Here is a 21,218-nt window from a genome sequence, read left to right as displayed (position 1 = left end):
AATTGCATTTCATTTCAAACAATTCCACTTGATTTCTATATTAAGGGCATAATGTTTAAGTACCTCCTGTTCTGGGTTTTCATGTACCGTGGCTACAATCCATTATGTGGAGAAGAGAAGTGATTGTGATGTCAGCTAAAGAAATGCTAAATGTTTTACAGAAAACCCAAACCTACACAAAATTCTCCTTCTTTACATTATGTTTTAAGCTCAGTACTTACCCCCTATTTTCCAGGAAGCTTTTTGCTTGCTTTTCCATTAATGAGCACAATATTTGCTTTTTAGTAGCACTAGAAGAAAAAATGTCAGGCAATATTCCTATTGAGATATAATAAGCTTGAGGAATACATCTTCAAAAAAGAGCAAAATAATAAAACAACAAAATGTTAGGAACTATGAATAAACACCAGGCTTAGAGATGGTGATTGCATGGAAAGTTCAGGAAAGTCTCAGAGGAAGGAATACGATTTGAGATGAGAAGGGAGAACTGTTGATTCAGTTGAGGTGCAGTGTGACTGTGTCCTTGGGAGTAAGAGCATAGAAGATAAAGCTGCATCTGCAATAATGAGAGGGAGAGGACAGGAGATTAGTAGTTTTAAAAGGAAGGAGAAATTTAGAGGAGAAGAAAAACCACAAGAGAAAGATATCTTAAATACTAGAGAGCTGTGCAATGAATGAAAATTAAAATTGCAATTTTGAAATTCTGGCACCCAAAGAGTTATGCATTAAAACTATTCCAGCTGAATCCTCCAGTGCTCATAATATTTAGATTAAAAGCCTTGCATTACTCTAAAAAAAATCCTTTTAGAAGAAAATGGAAAGTTCTTAAGTTCTTTATTGCTTTTAATACAGCTCTTTCCATCAAAATGACTGAAGGAAATAGAATTATGTTCATTTTGATATATTCCACTAACTACATTAATAAAAACTATAGATATTCTAATGTAATTATCAATGCTTGTTAATTAAACAGAAAAATATAGGATTCCCTCTGATTCTAATATGCTCTATATATTCTATGGACACTGTAGGCAATGTCAAACAGAAGCCAAAAAACATGGACAGACCAATTTTCTGCTCCCCATTTTACCTGTATAAATGGGATGGCATGTGATGATAGTAAAGCTTAATGAAGTTACGAGAGGGTGACAAGGCAGCCAGGCTTCACACTCTGGGCTGGCAGGTCCTGTTGTGGCGCTGCTTGTTGCGAGGTTGAGCACAGCTCCTGCCTTGTGCTTTGCAAGTTGCTCTTCTGCCCCACAGAGTCCATCCCGAGAGCTTTCCCTGCTCTTCTGCAGGCAAACGGCTTCTGGATTGATGGAGATGGCAGATGGAGCTGCTTTTGAGGGTAGTTGATTGTTGCTTTTTGGTTGGCAGGACCTGAGAACTTAAGCTCAGCTATGCTTGAGATAAGTAAGGGAAGCAAGAGGAAAGCGTAATACATATTCTTCGTTTTGTGTGGCTGCCCATTGGAGTTTGCATGTGATGACATGGCCCAAACCCCCAGTGTATGTTAGGTCACCACAGAAGTGTGATACTTTGCAAAAGTATCTCCTGTGTCTCCTCACGGTGTCTCCTGGTCTCCTCCTTGGACTTGTGTTCCTACTCCCTCTGAAACACGTGATGAAACCGTCTGCTGCAGGTGCACGTGGGGAGTGACGCTACTCGCAGAGCTCTCTGGGGGCAGATTAATGCTCTTGGGCGTGCGCTGCCTTTGTCTTGAGGTTTGCAATTATTTAACTTGGATTCTTGACATCTTTAATGGCTGCCCTTGCCTGCTGGAAGGCACTTCCACTGTGGTGCAGTCGTGCAGGTATCAGCAGAGTTCTGCAGAGCATCATCCCTTGAACTGGGAGCCAACGGGAGGGCCGTGCTGCCAGCGTGTCAAGGGTTGAGTCCTGGCTTCGGAATTAGAGGTGGGGTGGGGATTTTCCATCATGACATTGCTGAGAAATTCAGGTTTTGGTTGCAGTCAGTCTTGTGATTGAGGAAGGAGTCAAGTTTATCAGAGCTCCAGTAAAGTCATTCTTCTAATTTTTTAAAGGTTTTTCTACTTTTATTGTTGTTAAATGGTATCCAGAACTGAAGGAGGGCTACACATTTGTTTTAAATGGAAAAAAAAATGAATAGACTTATTCATAGATTATGCAAAGCACCACTAAAAATATTTTCTCTCCTAAACTGTCTTCTCTCAATTTTTTGCATCTCATTTGAATATGCTTAATAGACCTTAGCTTAATGCACCTTTTGCTAGCATATAGAAGCTTAGAATTTTCCTGTTCTGATAAAATAAATGATGTTGATTTTAACATACTGCAAAGAACCTAGAAGGTCTGGGGAGAAAAAAAAAAAAAAAAAAAAAAAAACAGCTTGGCAAAGAACACCCAATTTAGGATTCACATGGAATTAGATCTATACAGTTTTAAACACAGTTAATAGTTTTGATATGATTTATGTTCTTGTCCTTAGGCTGAATCATAAGATCTAAAACAGGTCTGTCATGCTCACCACATTCCAGTCGGGATCCAAACTTTTTACGGAATTCTTTGTCACCACTTCCAAGGAATTGCTGGAAATATGTGAAAAGCTGGAGAATTTAGCAAACCAGCAATAAGAGCGGCCCCATCTTAGCAAAAAATGGTCTTGTAATGTCTCATATATGAGAAAAATTTATGGCCACTGCTTTTCATCCTAACTCTTCCATCTTGGTTGTGATTTCACATTGCTACTTGGGATTAAATTGCTAATATCTAAAATACCATCTGGTTGGAGACTTACTGAGGCTGAAGCTTGTGTCCAAAGTATTTGTTGCTTCTGTGTGTATGGTTGGAACAGCTGAAAGAGAGGAATACATCTGATGCTGAACAAACTGCTAGGAAAACATCCAAAAGTCACTTACGTGTAACAGTGATTGGTGCACTGAGACCTGATTAAAACATACATATCAAGAAAATGCTCTTTTAATGACTGGGAAAATCCTTTTTGTTTGTTCTAAAGAGGGTCTAGGAAGTCACATATGGAATAATGAGGAGGGGGAAAAACCTCCCTACTGCAAATGAAAGTTCCCTGTGATCCCAGACTGTGATAACTGCCAGCCGGGATGCAGGGATGGGATTTATCCCCAGATGGCAGGACTGACCTGGAGTTGCTCGCAGAGTATTAGAGACAACAGTCATACTCTGGTGTGGTTTCTAAGCAGTAGGGTATTCTGCATAAATGATCCCTCTTAGAGTAAAATAGGAGCTTGTGGAGAAAGGTAACATCAGAGCAACTTCAGAGAAGAATATCCCTGTTCAGTGCTGCTAGACACCTTCCACATTCTACTCGAGTGGATCAGGGGACACATCCACTCTTCAAAATGCAACTGTTCAGTTCTTGCCTTCTTTTTAATGCTAGACTTGTGAGATATTATTCGAAAGAGAAAACAAGGTTTAATGAATTACAAAAGCATCTGTTTTATTTTTAAAGTGAGCCAATATCCTAAGTAAATAATACGTGCACATTCTTAATCAATGAAGCCATAGATAAAGTTTTCATGATACTGGAATAGCTGACTGATTCCTTACTTCTGGAAATCTGAGAGAGAATTTAGTTCCAATAACATCCATCTGCTGTCTCAGCTAAGTTAGCTCTCCAAGCCATAAATAACTACATGGTTTAGCATAAATTTATGTAGTGCAATTTGTGTAGTGCACTCATCACTAGGATTCTTGGCATGTATACAAAGATAACAACAAAATAAAAACATATTGACTAGTTTCAACTAAGTGAACTCCTTCAACATGTCCTCAATAAATGTATATAAATCACCAAGAACATCTCCAAGCAAAGGCATCAATAAATACATAAGTCTTAGATATCATCCTGAAAGTCAATGAACTAGGGAGCGTAGGGAATCAGCAGGGCAGCAATTCCAGAGTTACAAACTCTCTAACAAAACCTCTCTTCCTCGGCCTCACAACTCGAATCCATCAGGTGATGTATTTACACCAGCCATTAGTGTTACCTCTGGTAGATTTGATGCCCGTGGTGATATACAGGGAAGTGTTCACTCTTGCATAGGTCCGACCCAAAGGCTGCAGTAATAAATTGACTAAAACCCTTCAACTGAAGCTCCTGAGCTGGAGAGAAGGCTTAAGTAAAATATAATATAACGAGATAGTGATCTCATTTGGGGCTTGAGTTCTAAAGACATAACAGCCAGTCAAGTCTATCTCAGAGAATGAAGAGACTTTCTTATTTTACTGTGTGTTGGATTGCTTTGTGGTAGCAGATAAAGCTGAGCCAAATAGTGGATAATTTGCAATAAGTAAAACTCGAAAGTGGCTTAGGAGTTTAAGTCGTAATTTCTCCCTCAGCTTTCCTCACAGAGTAGAAGTTAGAGAAAAGTTAGTCTGGGAGCCGGCAGGGCTCCAATGACCTTATCCTCCCTTTGGCCCTTTGCCTCCAGCGCGCAGGGGATTATTGCAGAAAAGAGATGATGTCCCCAGACGTCCCCATTCAAAGTTGGGGACTTTTTGAGCTTGAGTGAGAGGTTTTCCTGATATTAGCAGATAGCTTTAACTGCTTTCTTTTTTATGTCCACAGTGGAATAAGTAGTGAGCTGAGAACTCAGTTATTAGAAGCAGTTGTTATCAACAGACTGTCCACAAATTTAGGAGACAGCACTGCAGAATCGCCCTTTTCTAGCTTTGACTTTGCACTGATGTTGTCAGTGATTTGTTTATGCTGAGAGCAATGCTAAGCACGACAAAATTGTGAATCAGCAATATATAAAACCTCTGGCTTGTGCCATCCTGCCTTGGCAGTCCTTGTCTCCAGTTGCACACCCCAGGCCTCACCACGTCCTCTGAGGAGGAAAAGGGAATGAAGTTGAGCTGGGAAAAGGCTGTTACATGTACTGCTTCTGGACTATCTGTTGCCAGGGAAGTGGCTGATCCATCTTAATTCCAGTTAGTTTTATTCACAAGGCATATGGAAATTTCATGGCAGCATGCGAATATTTCAGGAGACAGGGAAAAGCAGTTTAAACTTACCAAGCAGACGACCTTTAGGGCTTTGCAAATGCTGCCAAAGGAAAGGAGTAATATGTCACTTGTGCCATAACCTAGGAATTAAAACTCTCCAGAGAGCAATTTAGAGATTTGGGCACTACCAGCCTCTCGCGCTCCACCGAGATGCTCCTTCTTTCAGGAATCCTTGTATGCTTCTCTAATGCTTTCATGTAAGACAACTCTTTCCAGAGGATAATTGACACTGTTTCTGTGCCTCATTCATGCAATAAATGGATTCTGCTATTGATAATGCTGAGATTAGCCCTGTATCAAACTAGAGAAATATCCTTCAAACCTTTTTCCTGTTAAACCTACTGAGTTGATAACTCTTCAAAGCCCTTTGCTAATGCACTTCACACGTAGCCACTGAGTTCCTCTTGAGGGCAGTTATGTTTGCGGTCTGTTTTATAGCGCTTTTTCTAGCTTAGAGAGTAAGTAAAGGTTTGCCCATGCTTTTATTGTGCATCACACAGTGCAGCTACAATACAGCTAATTGATAGCAGACGAGTATAAAATTCACTCTTACATCTGTAGAAGCTAGACCTCAGCATTACGTAGGTAACTGCGTGTTTGCAGAGCAACGTGCAGCAGAGTAATATCGTGCCTACGTATGCACTCACTCACCTCACAATAGCTTCAATTAGCTGGATGCTTTATTAGAGCTAAATCCTAAAATCTTGCCCTTCTCCACAGCTTAGCTTCAGCAAATAAAAAAGAAAATATAAACCATAACTTGATTTTTTTTTTTGCCAGCATTTGACAAGGTAAGGCTGATAAATGGTTACTTTTATTTCTACTCAAACTCCTGAGATGAATCTCCTTGCTTGATCCCAGGATGATATTTGTATGTAAGGGAGAGGAACATAATTAGACTTTGAGTTCTGTACAACATAATCCGTGGCGAGTATGAATGACATGAAAGGCAGCAGAAATTGCCTGGGAGGAGGCTGTTTTTGTTTGTTTTGAGGGGGAAAAAAAAAAAGAGGTTGAAAAGATGCTTTCTGTGGCTGATGCAATCTGGCTGTGTTAGCTCTGAGCTAGAGACACTTGTGCATCACAGGGAGGCAGCGGCAGGGGTGGGAAGCAAAGAGAGTCAAGGGGTAAATTCCACTTGCTGTAATACCTGCTTTTGATCTAAGCTTTAATTGGATGTGATTTAGAAAACTGCTGGCATCACAGGGGATATTAATACTCTCCTCTTACTTTCCGCACTCCCTGTCCCTGAGGGAGCTGTTATATTTCTGTCTGTTTTCAGACTTCTTTTGCCCCTTCCTCTTTCAGTTTAAAGAGAAAAAAAATAGAAAGAAAAGAGAGAGAGAAAAAAAAAAAAGGCATGATACGAGAGAAAATGCTGCAGACACCTCGATGCCCTTCCGCGATGGAGGCTGCCTCCGCGGTGCGTTCATCTCGTGCTCATCTCGTGCCCGTTCGCGCACGGCTCACGCGGTGCTCGTGCCGTGGCCCCGGCGGGGACGGCGCTGTTACATAACAAGGCTGCTCTTCATCCCTTTCTTCTCCTCGCCCAACCAGGTAGTGGGCAACAAGTGTCTTGGCTTCTTTTTCTTGTCGAGTCACCTGTCAGTCACCCCGTGGCTAGCGAGATTTGAATATGCCACCGTTCATTTCAGATATTAGAGCTGGATGTTGCTTCTGACTGATCTGCACAGTGCGTCAACGTAAAAGTCAGGCCTTGGTCAGTCTCTTCCTCATCGCTTGTCATTTTAGGGAACAATACCCCCTTATGTAAGGAAGCTCAAAAAAAGTTCCCTCATGTCAGCCTATACTTTTGAATTAGATCTCATCAGTATAGAAATAAATTCAGTTGCCGACTAAATGAGCTCGTCTGACAGCTCAGATCTTACTACTCCATCTTGTGGAAGAAGCCAAAAAGAGCATGGGTGACATTTATCCAGCGTGTGTCACACTGTGTGCAGTTACCTAATGACCTAAAACACCAAGACTTCTTAGGGCTTATGTAGTATGCCAGCTAATATCTTCTCGAATCTGAAAGTTAAGACCTTGATTCAAAAAATATTTTAACACTTGTATGACACAGCATTGATTTCTGTACATATTGAGTAGGGGCTGTAACCGAAACCAACAGGAAGATCTGCTTTTTTTTTTTCTCTCTGATTTTAGAAAAAAGCTGTGAAAGCTCAGATGTATGAAAGACAGGTCACTAGGCATTGCTCACAGGCTATAGGTTTAAAATGTATGTTATGTGGCTCACAACATAGTCTCTCCATTTTCCCGCTATCGTGATCTTATGGCTTCTCCGGGCATGGACTGAGACATCATCTGCTCAGTGGGCTGACGTGATCTCGTTTGACTTTTCATCTTTCCCTAGTTGCACCGAGCACTTTTTCGTTGCAGAGATCTCTGCCGAAAGCAGCGCAGCAGCCACGCAGAAAACCAGAGCTGCAGCTCTGTGCAACAGATCCTTCCAACGAGACCGTTTATTACAGAGTATCACATCTGAGTTGAACAAATATCAAAGAAATCCATTGCTTGACCCTCTCTTATTCGCTTCCTCTGTGAAAATGGAGGAAAATATGCACAAATTAGCTAAAATACTTCATGGGCTGTTGGGAAAGAAGGGGGATGTGTGTTTGAAATCGCACCAAAGCTGTAACGCTGATAAACGATTACTTTTATTTCTACTCGAACTTGGATTGACATGCCTGTTGCTCCAGAAGATCCAGTCCTTTTTTAAAGATGGAATTGGGAAATAGACGATGTAACACAGGATACTTAAAAGATTCTGAAATCCTTTGTTTTAGTCGTGGAATTTTTGTATGGAAAGGAACAAGGCATCGTCCACCTAGGCCTGTGCAATGTAAGCCCAACACTGACATCTGGTGTTTAAGGCAGGTTTCATTCTGAGCGTGTAGCTGGTAACAGCTCTGAATGTTCAGGGCTGCCAGGTGTTCAGGCATCCTCTGCAGGGCACCTTCAGGGAGAAGGGGTTAGTGGGAAGCTGGCAGCAGCCTCGTGTCGTGCCTTAGCCCCTGGGCAATGCCTTGGGTTTGCTTTCAAATACTTGTCCTCGATTTCAGTGTCCATTTATGTGGTAGGAAGAGGGAGGTCGTGTAGCCTTGTGCATCCTCCCAGTGTAGTCCCAACCTGACAGGGTCATTCCATCACATCGGTATTAGTAAAATACCTCTCGTGCATTTATGTTAATAAGTGTAGTGCACAAGTGTAACACTGCAATGCTGACTTTGGGCTACTTTTGCAAGAAGAAACTCAAGTTCCTATGCTCAGTTTATTGCTGGCAGAATGTAGTACAACATTAAAAGAAAAAGAAACTCACGTATCACCACATCAAAATATGAAAAACTCAAACATCAAAAGATTTGGATCCAGAAGCATAGTGGTTATTAGAAAAATGTATTTAACGTATCTTTTATTTTGGAAACATTCAGTGTTCCGGGTTTTCTCTTGCAGCCATGATGTCTGCAAAATTTAATTTTCTCTCACCTGAGTTTGGCTTTTTGAATGTGTGGATAGATCAATGACTAGGTGTGTTCTGTGTATATTGTCTCATCTCATGGAGAACAGAAGCAGCAATCCTTGGAAAAGGGTCATTCAGAAACCATTAATGGGGGGAGCACCTATCCTAGCTGAGGATGAAAAGCTCAGAAAAAGAAAAGCCTGGTATGGGGAAAAGACCTTAGACACACAGATAAGTCATATTTACAGGTAAGTCCTGATTACCTGTATGGGCTTGGCTCAAGCCTTTGGGGACAGGACTTAAGCAAGACATCTTGTTCGTTCAGCTCCTCAGCAGCTTTGCAGCCTGTTCTGCACATAGGAGGGGCTGGCAGGGGCCAAGGTACAGAGGGACCTGCCTAAATGAGCTTGATGACCTGGGTCTAGTGTCCTGGAGTGCCTGTGGCTTTAGCCACTGGATGGGGAGCTCCTAATATTCTGAAAAACAGACCTGCAAAGTCTGTACTGCTTGATGAAGGGAATGGAAGAGCTTGTGACAGGGTCATAAGGTCCAACCCTCTAATTCTGATGGATTTGGGGTAAGAGAGAAGTGCTATTTCTAAAAGCAAGGCCCCTCAACCAAGTAATTAAAATCCCCATTTTGCTTTCAAGTGTAGCTAAGGATATCATATTTTTTCAATAAATCATTCATCCGAGCAGAATATTTTTTGTGTGTGTGCCAATTAGTCATTTTTGCAGTAATGTTTATTCAAAGCTTTATAATAATCTGCTTTATTTAAGTGCCAGTTTGACACAGGCAACTTCAATACTTGCTGTATTTTCAGGCATTGGCACTTTATAAAAAGCAGCACTAAATACAAAAGTGTGGGTCAGGAGGAAAATCCATCATCAGCAATACACCAGCTATAGTTTTTTGTTTTGTTTTCCCAAAATGAATCCTAAACAGAACTTAAAGGACAGAAAAAGATGATTTCTCTGCAGACATATGCAATAAACCTATATAAAGATGACACACAACTCTCTCTTTTTTAATCTAACTCTAATTTGGAATATTTTTCAGCTGTTCTTTGCTTGGCCAAGGCAAATGCTTTATGCGAAAGAGCTTTTCTGAGCAGCAAGTACGAGAGAAGGAGAGATCAAGAATGGCATATTGGCGCCAGGTGATCCTTGCAGCTCACTTGCTGAGGGTGGGGAACACCTTGTCCCTGTCTTCTGCACAATCAGAAACAAATGCAGTGGCTGCAGTAGACATTGCAAGGTCATCAAAATGATGCAGGATGTAGCTGTTGCTTTGGTATGTGTGTATAGGGTGGAAAGAAAGGAGGAACAGAGTAAGAGAAGAGGCTTGTGCAAGTAGCTTGTATAGTTGTAGGAAATCCATCTCCCTCCAGGACCAGCCACTCAGGAGCCAGGGTATAAATGTTCAATTCTAATCAATATCTTATCCTATTACTTCTGAGGAAATAATCGTCTCTTTATCAAGTACTTATGGAAGGTAAGCCTCCAGCTTGGTCACCATATGCCCCATTTGCATAAGCTAAATGCAGCTGTGGGTGCAGATGGGTGCTGGGACGTCCCACCCTGTCCCAGCCTGCGGGCACTGACACACTCGTCTCCCCAGGGCAGCAGAGATGCTCACATATCAGCACGGGAGGAGATCCTTTAGGAGATCCTTTCCTCGTCTCATGAGTCTAAATAGAGTCAAGTTAATCCGCTGGGGGTATCAGCATCTTTAAGTGTCTAAATTACTTTGGCGAAGCAGGACATTTTTATCACTTCATCTGCAAATGGTGCAGAGGGTGGAGGAAGAGGAATTGTTGTTTATTTGCTTTTATTTTTAATCTACTGGTATCTTCTACTTTGATTGCAACAAAATGTTCTGAGATCTGAGCTGAAAATATTGATACATTATTTTAGGCAGTCAGGAAAAATATTTTTAATCAATTTTTATGCTAGGAACATGAAGCACCATTTGAAGTAATAGATCACAATCTCAGTGTTACACAGATGCGTTACAAAACGCATTACTTTCCTTGTTTCTCATCAATGTGACAAGAAAAGGTAATAACAATAAGGTTTTGTTTCTGTAGAATTCAAAGGCAACAAGTACAAGTGCCGTCTCTCTGTTCCCATCTGTGTACTCCAGAATTGAAAATTAGATGTTCTGGGACAAAAAATGATGTCAAAGGTAATGAGAGCTTCACAGGCAAACACTGAATTCAATGTTTCAGGGATGAATCAAGAATCTGCATAGGAATAGCAAAAGGAGGGGAGTGAAATAGTGTGACTCCACTATTTGTTTGAAAAGCAGCTTCCAATCTACCCTTCGTGTCTGACCTGGGAATAATTTTTTTTAACATACAGAAAAGCACAGACATGTAAATTCCAACTTTTCCAGATTCCCTTGCCAGTTGTAAATGATTGAGCAGATAGACTTTTGTAGGAAAAGTTCATGGAGAAACTTAAAAACATCTAACACAAGAGCGTCTTTGCTCTTCGATGTTACGTCAGTACAAACAGTGAGTACTAACAGTAAGAAAAAAAGGAAAAGAAAATCAGAAAGAGCAGAGATATTTGTTATTAACAGCCTATTCATTAATTTCAAGGAAAATACTGATGAGTTTAGGAGTGTATGGGAAGGTCTCAGGCTCTGCTGGAGTGTTACTATGAAAACAATTAACGTTCAGCTTTAGTGAGGCACCAAAGCACATTGAAAAATTCCCCACATCAGAATCCAGGCATGGGATAACATCATAAAAGCCTGGGCTCCTTATCTTTGCTCCTTGGCTATATATTTTTCTGTGTGGTAGCCTCCCAGCAGAACAACGCTCCGCGGGGAGCCGTGCGGATGCGCGTGTCCCGTGGAGCTGCGGGCGCGGGACGGGAGGCTGCCGGGGCCGCCGCGGCCCCGCGCTGCTCCGTGCCCCGTGGGCACGGCCAGGTTTGGGTTCCTTGCGGGGGTTAGCATCAGCATTCAGCAAAATGAGGAAAGGAGATTAATGCATTCTTAGCTGGATGTTTTTTAACAGATTAGAAAGGAGGTGAAAGCAGGTCATTTAGAATAGCTGTTCTCTGCTAGGTCCTTTGACAGCTTTCTTCGGGCCTTAGTCCTCTCTTTCACTGTGTTAAAATGTTCTTGCAGTGGCTTCTACAAAATCTTGTAGAAATCCATCCTAAGGGCTATTAGAGCTACTGCTGCTGTAGGAAGGGAACAGGTTGTTGCCCAAAGCACAGAAGGCTTTCCTTTTTTTTGCTTAGGAAAACAAAAGCAGAGACCTAGTGTTTAGTTCAGTACATAAGCAAGATATTGATGTTCAGTTTAGGGCTTACGTGAAAGGACCACTAAGCTCTGGGGAAATTAATATTTGTTCAATATTTTAAAAGAGTTACTTTGCTGAACATCTGCTTCATATAAATATTCTAGCAAATGAATTTACTATCTGAAACATTTGGGTAAACAGTGAGCCTTGAGCAACTACTAAAACATGTCTATGGAAAGGTGGATATCAAACGCGGTCTTATTTATGCCTGAAATATAACTCCAGTATTTATGTTCATCCAACTGGGAGTCAGTGTGCTTAATCTAAACAGCTACATATTGAGTACTCATAATTCACATTCCAAAATAAAATAGGAAGTGCCTTTTTTTGCAGATATTGCTTGACAGATTCATTACATCTCAGTATATGGCAGGGAAGCAGTGGGAGCATAAGGCACTAGTATGTGCCGCAGCTTGTAAAATGTCTTTTATACTCTGTAGGCACAAACACAAAGTATGTATGTGTATTGCAATCCATTGACGCTGCATATGAATATGTCCAACAGTAAAAGCAGGCCTATGTTCTTTCATCATATTGATAATAACTTCAGATTTATATTAATATTGTCTAACTATCTTCAATGGATTTGTGAGTTTTAGAGGCAGGAGCCTGACACGAAGCGCTGAAGCAGCTGAGCTGATTCCTGGGCTATATGTGCTCTAGCATCAGATACTGCCTCACTTCCTCCCTTTGAGGTGAAAGGTCTGTTTTTTACTTTCAAGTACTTCTCATCTTGCTATTTATATACTCCTCCCCTATTTGGGGAAGACTATATAGTGCTAGGGTGTTTAGGATTGCAAGCAGCTATTATAGTTATCCTGCAGTGAGCGGGCTGGTGATCAGCACAGTCTGTGGCTCTGCCTGTGCTAGTTTAAATAACTTGTACGTGAACACTCTGGAAACAGTGCTGGTTTGCTTGAGGACACATGGAAAGCAGCAGCCATTGAAATATTTCTGTTGTTTTTGCAATAAAATAAAAATGAAAATGAGGAGGTAGCAAACAGGTCTGTGCTGAAACCACTGTGTAGCTTTGGCTGTCCGAGTTCTTTTTACATCGCTGAGGACCTTCCAGAACTGGCTAAAAGCAGGATGATTTTCTTCTGTGATGAGCTTGAAAACTGTCCTGGTTTTCCTTATTCTTTTCCAAAATTCACATGCAGCTGCTATAGCATTAACTGTTCACAGGTATTTTTGTAACTCATCCTCCTAAACTATCTTGTAATTAGTTGCTTCATTAATCTTCCTCCCCTGTTGTTCTTACATATTTATTCAATTTAGAAATATTAAATTCTCATCCGCTTTATGTAAATTATTTCCAAATAGAATTGCATTTTTTCTTCTGTTGAAAATTGTGAGTCTCCATAGTTCATTTCAAGTTACTGAGTAATTATATGTTGATCTGCTTCCTTTGTGTTTAATATTTATAGTACACAATGAAGTCGTCTTGGTTTTCTTGGTTACGTGCATGAGGTATCTTTACATAAAGTATAGGATCAATAAAAAAAGAATCTGCAGACTGTTTTCAGCTTATATTTCACAAATAAAACATTGATGCTCCCTTTTAAGTTGGCTATCACTCATCCAGTGGGTTTCACAGACAGTAGCAGTTCGTTAGTAATTTCAGGAAGGAAGATCTATGATGTTGTAAATATTTAAAATCAAATTTGAAAAAAGGGACATAGATGAATGCGATCAGAGCAACATAATGCTGAAGGCAACATGTTCAGAGCAACGTGGTAGGTGCAGCTTTGCCTTTTAGGTGGCAGTGTTGAAAAGGAAGTTGAGCTGGATCTACTGAGGAGAAGCAAAGCACCTTGCAGAAAGTGGCATTGGAGGGCACGGAGTAACAGAAGCAGGTTCAGACAGGATGAGCCTGACTGGGCGAGCTCTTAGCACTTGTGAATCTGAGATAAAGGCGTATTTTCTTCATTTAGAAAACTTGCTGTTCAAGTTGAGCGTGTTGCAGTGAGCATAGCCGCACGCACGTTGTCTGCATTGCATATCCATGGGCATGGGTAGGAGTTGCCAGTACAACTAAATAGCAAATTCCTCTCTTTTAGCTGAAATCTGACTTTGAATCGTCTCAGTGTTCAGCTGGTTTCATGTTTGAGTGGCAACGAGCAATAGGCCACCTCCTGCAGGGCTTGGGTCTAACTCTACTCTTCATTTATTGCCAGGAGATGCCATACCTGGGGGGCTTTACTGCTATTTATAATTTCACATTAAATTAATAAATGAAGAAGCACAAACTTTCAGACCATTTATCAACTCAGTAAGTGTTTGCAGTCAATTAATTAAAAATTGGATTGCAGGTTGCTAGGGCACCTGAAACCCCTTTAGTCATACCTCAGTTAAATCCTGTGAGGATCACAGGGGCAGGAGGAACTTTCTTTATCCATCCGCCTTATGCACTGGACCTCATTAGTGGTGAAAAGCATTCAAAACATTTATGATATGCCCTGACTTGACTATGGGCTAGAATGAAATAGTCGGTGGAGTAGTAGTAGTCGAGGATGCTCCAAAGGTCCTGGGCAGCTTTGGCTGCCTTGGCCCCCATGTCCTGTTGCCTCCTGGGCTGGGAGCCAGGGCCTCTCCCGCACAGCCAAAACCCGGCTGGACAGTGCCCGGCCCCAACTGCTCTGTAGCGCTTCTCTGGAATTTAGGATTGCCTGGATGCTTAAGAGATATTTGCCATGTTCTGCTTCAATATCGATCTATCAGTTTCTACTTTAAAAAAAAAAATAGTTCAAAGAGTTTGCTATAGATTTTTTTAAATGTCGGTCTTCATATTAGTCTGAGTACAGCATAATCCGAGTATTTTTGAGCTGACCTGTCCTTTGCTGTTGCACTTAAAAGAAGAAATTCAAATAAGGTGTGTTCATCACCAGTCTTCGGCTTTATTATTTGTCATATATTTTTAATACGTAAGTGACATCTGATGTATTACTTAATCAAGAGGAAAAGAATTATACCTTGCACATAATCAGTTATTTTTGCCATATCAAAAAAAATTAGACTAACAGATGAGGAAAATAAATAAGATGAACTTTAAAAATGAAAATGCTTAGCCTTTGGAATTTTAGTTGACAGCTTTTGAAAATTAAATTATAAGTCAAGTACTGATAGGTTTGATATCTTCTTTGCAGCTTTGCAGATGATGTATTGCAGCTTTAATGGAATATCATTTATCATCTGATAATAACAAATGTAGTATTTCTGAGCTTGTCATCTCTTCTGTGATGACAAATAGTCCAACTTGTAGCAGTGATAATGGGATTTTATAATGATCTCTCCAAACTGACTCTGCTGTAGTGCAAGCTATTTTTCTTTAAATCTCAAAATACCTATTAAGTGTAGATTACAAAAGTCAAGCTTTTGAGACCTGGTTATGTCTGTATGTGTGTCTGTTTAACAAAAGTTGCATTTACTTCAGCTGTATTAAAGTCCCTTTGCATTCTGCTGTCTCTATAGTAGATTGTCTAGATTTACTAAGCAATTTGTTTATCACAATTGTCTTTGTAGCAAGACTCCTAAGAAACACTCGAGAAAGACTTCAATATCAACATAACTTGCTGTCTAAGAGCAAACACTGCAACCTGATATGCTTTGAAATAAGAGTCAGGTAGCCTTTAGAATACTATCAAATTAATTTTATTTCTGTTGTTGCTGTTGACTTCTATAAGCAACTACTTTGGTGTGTCTGTAAAAGCCAGTGAAGTCTCCCAAAGCAGCCGGATCTTTTCAGGGACTTGGGAATGGACAGTTTAAATTTACTTGTTCTTACGCGGCAAGAGCAGCTGGACTGTTCTCGTGGCAGATGATTGAGGAAAAGGAGAATTGATGGTGGAAAATATTTTTGTTATATAAAATTAGTTGAAATAAATACTTAGAAAATTTACTTTTTGTAGACAAGTGCCTATGATTCATGAGGAATAACATTTATGAAGATTGCCTGGAATCGCTTACTGTAAAAGTTAGATATGAAATAGAGACAAAATTCTAAGAGTTTGATGCAGTTTTCCAGATGTTTTGCCATTAAATACTTACAGTTTTCCTACAGCTTGGCATATATGTGACCACAAATAGAGAAAAATGATTTTTCTGGACTGATGATATTAAGAACTTGTATAGAATTTCTGTTGTGGGTCTATATACTCTCGTGTCTTCCATAAGGGTTCGTACCAAACTGGCTTTGAGTGAATACGCAAGGGAAATCAAGGAATAGATTTGAACTTATTTCATGAAAAAAAATGAGAATCAGACTTCCACTTTCTCCAGCACAGCTCACTAAAATGAGGGAGCTGCTTCCCAAAAGCAGGTTATTCTCTGACCTCCTCTGTTTTCATGTGGCTTGGATTTTGCATCGCGCACTGGGAGATGGGGCAGATTTGATCCAAGCTGAACTGAAACCCTCGACAAATCCCCAGCTCCACGGCAAGGCTCCACTGCAGCCTGCAGGGGCTTCCTCCTAATTTCCAGGTTGCGTTAAAACTTAAATAACCTTGATCCCTACTACTAGTTGTTACTCATGCTTTTCTTTAGGAGTAATTGTCAAAGCTTTCAGAGGGATGATATTAGAGGGATGATGAGGATTTCTCAGGAAAGAGAGCACTCGAATGCAACCAGCTCCTTTTTAAAACTCTTAAAAGTATGGCAAAAGTCAGGAGATTTTAACATCTTGAATCTGAGAACTTCTTTCCAATGCCTTGCACACCATTCTTGTGAAAAAGGCCATGTGGCTTGATCATTTTCTATGTCTAAGTGACCCGGAATAGAGATAATATGCATAGCATCAACTATGCATGCCCAGAAACTTAACTCACATTTTAATGTAAACTGAAATAAATATAATTTATAAACCAATCTGCAAAACAAAGTATCACTTTATAAGGAGAAAAAAAAAATCACTTTGAGGTACAGTATGAGTATTTTACTTAGACTTGGACTTTATATTTGTTAAATATGCCTATGTTCAAAAGCTAAGCGGGAAATGAAGCAAACAAATATCATCCAATATTTCTTGTGAGTAGATGAAAACTTAGGGCATGGGATTTTCATGTAGTATCTAAATAGTGACATACAATCTGAAGACTAGAGGAACTGACTTGAAGATAACAGATAAAAAATGCTGAAAGTGTAGAGCTTGCCTAAGCGGTGATAAAGTGAGGGTATGATAACCATCTACAAGTATATGAAAAGTGTTAACACCAAGGCAGGAGAGAAATTACTCAGTAAGCGAGAGTACAGCTAGAAGTTACAGGAAGATATTAAAAAAGGTAAAGTTTTGGTTGATTATCAGCAAGAAGCTCCTGACAGCGTTATATATCAGCTGTAGGAAAGGGGCTGAAGCTCTTCCCTTGGGATACTGTAACTGGAGCGGACAAACCACAGAGCAATTCAGAAATAATTTTGCTCTGGCAGCTGGGCATTAGGCTGAAAAGCGATTCAGGTTTGGCATTTCCAACTCTTCTGATTCTGTGTTTCTAAATAAAATGGTTGCTGGCACAGAAAATGCGTAACTTTGTATTGACACAAGGAAGTTTGTTATTTAAGAGCAGATATATCAGCCAGCGAGGCATCGTGCCGGTGCCAGTGCCCAGCTCCTACCCTCCTACAGCCTGGGAACGGATGACTGATGTGCGGTGCTAATCATCCGCCTTGTGTCACTTCAGCTGCGCGGTGGGCGTAATGCGATCTAACCCCTGCGGCGAGCGCGGCGCGAACACGGGTGCTGCCCGCGCGGCCATTCATCACCATGCCGTGCGCGGGGCTCCCCCAGCCTGCAAGGACAACAGGGGAATTAATGACAGCAATTGGAAGGGTTTTTCCTTTTTCTTTTTTTTTTTTTTTTTTTTGGCTTTGAGTATAACTCATGAAATTGTAGCTCTTTGGCGTTGAGTCTTTGGGAGGTTAAAGGAGCCGTAATTGGAATATTGCGTGGGTTCTGAGGGAGTGTAGGTGAACTTCTAGTTCTGTTGACTCCAGTTAGCATCTTCATGCCAGCTGTGGACCTGGCTCAGAAACCTGGTCTTCATTTACCCACCCAAGTTGGTGACTAGGGAAACAAGCCCAGATTTTATAGGAATAAGCATATATGGATAAAAGCAGGTAAATGAAGAATGGCATAAAGCAAATATTTGGTTAAAAAAAGTACACAGTGATTGTGCACAAAATTTTCTGTACACAGTCAGCATCCTGACTTAGGTAATGTAGTAGAGTCCAAATGTTTTTTGGAAAATATCTTAGCAAAATCCATTGACCTCAAAATCTAAAGATCCTCCTTACAAGTAAATCTACATGAGCACTGCAGGGAAACTGAACTGGAATCTTAGCTAATTTCCACATCCTTTTCTAGCAAAATCAAAAAAACATAGGTAGGAAATAGTCAACTTTTTTTAAACAACCTGCTGTCTTGATGCATGCAACATCTCTTTTGTAAGGGCTGTGCTTTATTTTACTCAGCAATGCTTTCAGTTGCTTGGAGTTATAGATAGATACTTTACTATATACTATATTTCTATATATACTATAGATACACTATAGATACTTTTAAAATACTGTGAGCTCTACTTTTTTGTTCTTATTATGTTCACAAAAACAGTTGTGACCAATTAAAAAGTACATTAAAAATACTAATGTTTTAAGGCTAGATGCACCTAAGAGACAAATTATGTTTTTATATCTTTGAGGATAAATATTCCTCCAGATTAATATCCACAATATCCAGCTTAATTGCCACAATGTCGTGGTGTTCCAGACTGTAGAATATTTTTTTTCTGTGCCCGAATAAGCTCTTCTGAATGAGAGGACCAATGCAGCCAACTTTCCCTCTGTAATTTTGTGAGATCTTTTTTAGAGCTTAACTATCTGTTAAGAAATTATTGGATAACTTAATCAAAATGAAATGGCAGATTTGTGCAAGTGACAGGCTCTATGAAGGATTATGCCTTAAACTGCAATTTGCAATTTGACAAGCTCTATTAAACATAAAATTGAATGTCATACGTAATGGACATGTGATTACATTTTACTATTAACATTATCTTTCTTACAGAAAATGAAATTTCTTTTAACTGAAATATATACAAAATTAAATACTAGCTGGCTTGATTAAAATAAGTATATGCAAAAGCCTTTCCATACCTTATCAAAGAGGTGATTTTCTGTGCATATAGATGCTTAGAGCTGTTGAGTAAAGATAAGAATCACTAATAAAATATAAGATGGATTTAGATAGTCACACTTCCGTGTCTATGCCCATTTTTTTTCATTTTTTGATGAAAACGTTTTAAAATAATTTTGCTCATAAACTTGATTGTAAATGCAACTTTTTTTATTCCCAAGTCTTCATTTCCTCAGTTAAGTTGTTTCCGCATGAAACAGTGCTTATCTGGAGTGGAAGCCGAAGGAATTTATAGTATTATCTAATCCAACCAATAAACAAATTATACTGCATGATCAATTATGCTGCTTAAAGATCAAATATGCAAAGTATGTGTCTACTGGCAGTTTGCAACCAATCCATAGGCACAAAATCATTTTCCCAACAAGTGGTGTAGCTTTTAATAGAGAATAATTAATGAGAACTGTTCAAGTGAAATATGAATAGGAAATTATGGTGTTGATTTTCCACACAAGTTGTTATGAACTGCTCACCCATGCTAACTGGGGGATTGTAGGAGATTGTGTTCATCCCAGCTCTCTGCAGGTCCCCAAACTCCAATATTCTTATCTCTATGTGAACAAGCTTCTGTAGCTGCATGTTGCTACAAATACCCCATCTATCCGTCTGTCCTATCTCTCAATCATCTGTCTTTCCTGCTGTCCCTCTACCTCTATTCCCTGAGCCGCTTTCTGAGTGGGGTTCATTACTACTTTGAGAGGGGGGTGAATGAGAGAGTCATCTAAGTAATATCCTAATACTTTTTTTTTTAACAGAACCTCAAAATTCCTCTGAGAATTGGCTTTGCTCAGGTGTAGATTTCTTGATTTCTTTGTGGAATATATAATTCTCTTTGATAATCAATGTACAAAAGTACATTGGACTAATAAGAGATGATGTAACAAGGTGGCAAGCAGTGATCCCTGTGGATTTTTTTTTCTAAACTGTAATTATTCAAAACTGCATAGAAAAGAATGGCAAGTTAAAGGAATCCCTTCATGGGGCATAATCGGGGATTTTTATCTCTCCTTAAAAAATGCATTAATATAGAATAAACTATAGATTCATTTCACAGTTCATACTGTTTGCTTATCTTACTATTAACCACTGTATTATAGACTCTATAGTAGATGCAATAAGTCTCTGATTTATATTCCTGCACACCTGAAATAGCTCCTGGAGTCCAAAGGTCCTGCTTGCCTACATACAAGAGCAGATCTTTCCAGGCAGGTGATGCTTGTACTGCATAAAACAAACAGTATTGCTGCTATTTGTGTGAGTCGTACCTATGACTCTTGGATACCTCCGGACTTTGCATTCCTAGTAGATTTGGGCATTCAAAGGATTCATAAAGTACATTTGAGCAAGCACGTTACCTACTGTTCTTGTTCATCATGTGCCTTATCTTAATAAGTAATGAAGGTGCCATGGGCTGACAATGAAATATTTTGAAAATAGTTTTAATGTATAGCTGGCAGACGACCTGTTGGGCATTGATAAATTACACAAGTGGAGAGGATGAGGAATCTGTAAAATATTAATGGTCTGCTCCTGTAGGCAGTGAAGAAGACACCTGTCCTAGGAAGGGCACGTGTTCTCGCCTGCCCAGGTAGGTGAGCGGCAGCAGTGCTGCCCTGACCCGGGTGCTGCTGCATTGCAGGTGGGCTCAGGGCTGGGGAGGCTGCTCAAATGCTGCAGAGCGACGGGTGCAGTGGCCATGAGCTGTGCCTGGCAGTTCCTCTGAAACCAGGATGGGTCAGAGCCCTTCTCCTTCCCTGTCTTCCGTGTGGTGACTTGGCAATTTCATTTTCCCTTTTAAACTCCCCAGTTTTGAGAAGAGCTCGCCCACCAAACTGGTGGTTGCTTTGATCCAGATGCTTTGTTTTATCTCAAAAGGAAGCATTTGCAGTGAAGTTCTTGTGGAACTCAGCAAATTCAGGGTTTCTGTGATGCCTGTCTGTGCTAAGCAAAAATTCAAGTCCTGTAAGAATTTTGAAAGCTCTTGAGCAGAATGTTTTGGCTGGCAAAGGGGATACGGATCGCTGACGGAGCGTGGCAAGGTAGCAGCATGATTTCCGCTCACTCGCAATGGCAGTTTTGTTTCCTTTCTGGAGAATTCTGAAGCCGAATTAAGTCTACTAAGGCAAGTTTTGGTCAAAAGCACATGTATAATTAACAGAAGTACCAATCGCTGAGGAGTTTGACTTATTTTCAGTAGCTACAAGATGC

Source organism: Tinamus guttatus, unplaced genomic scaffold (genome assembly GCF_059628265.1).
Source record: "Tinamus guttatus ecotype Peru unplaced genomic scaffold, ASM5962826v1 Tinamus_guttatus_pri_ptg000389l, whole genome shotgun sequence".
Classification (NCBI taxonomy): Eukaryota; Metazoa; Chordata; class Aves; order Tinamiformes; family Tinamidae; genus Tinamus; species Tinamus guttatus.
This window is presented reverse-complemented; position numbering follows the sequence as displayed.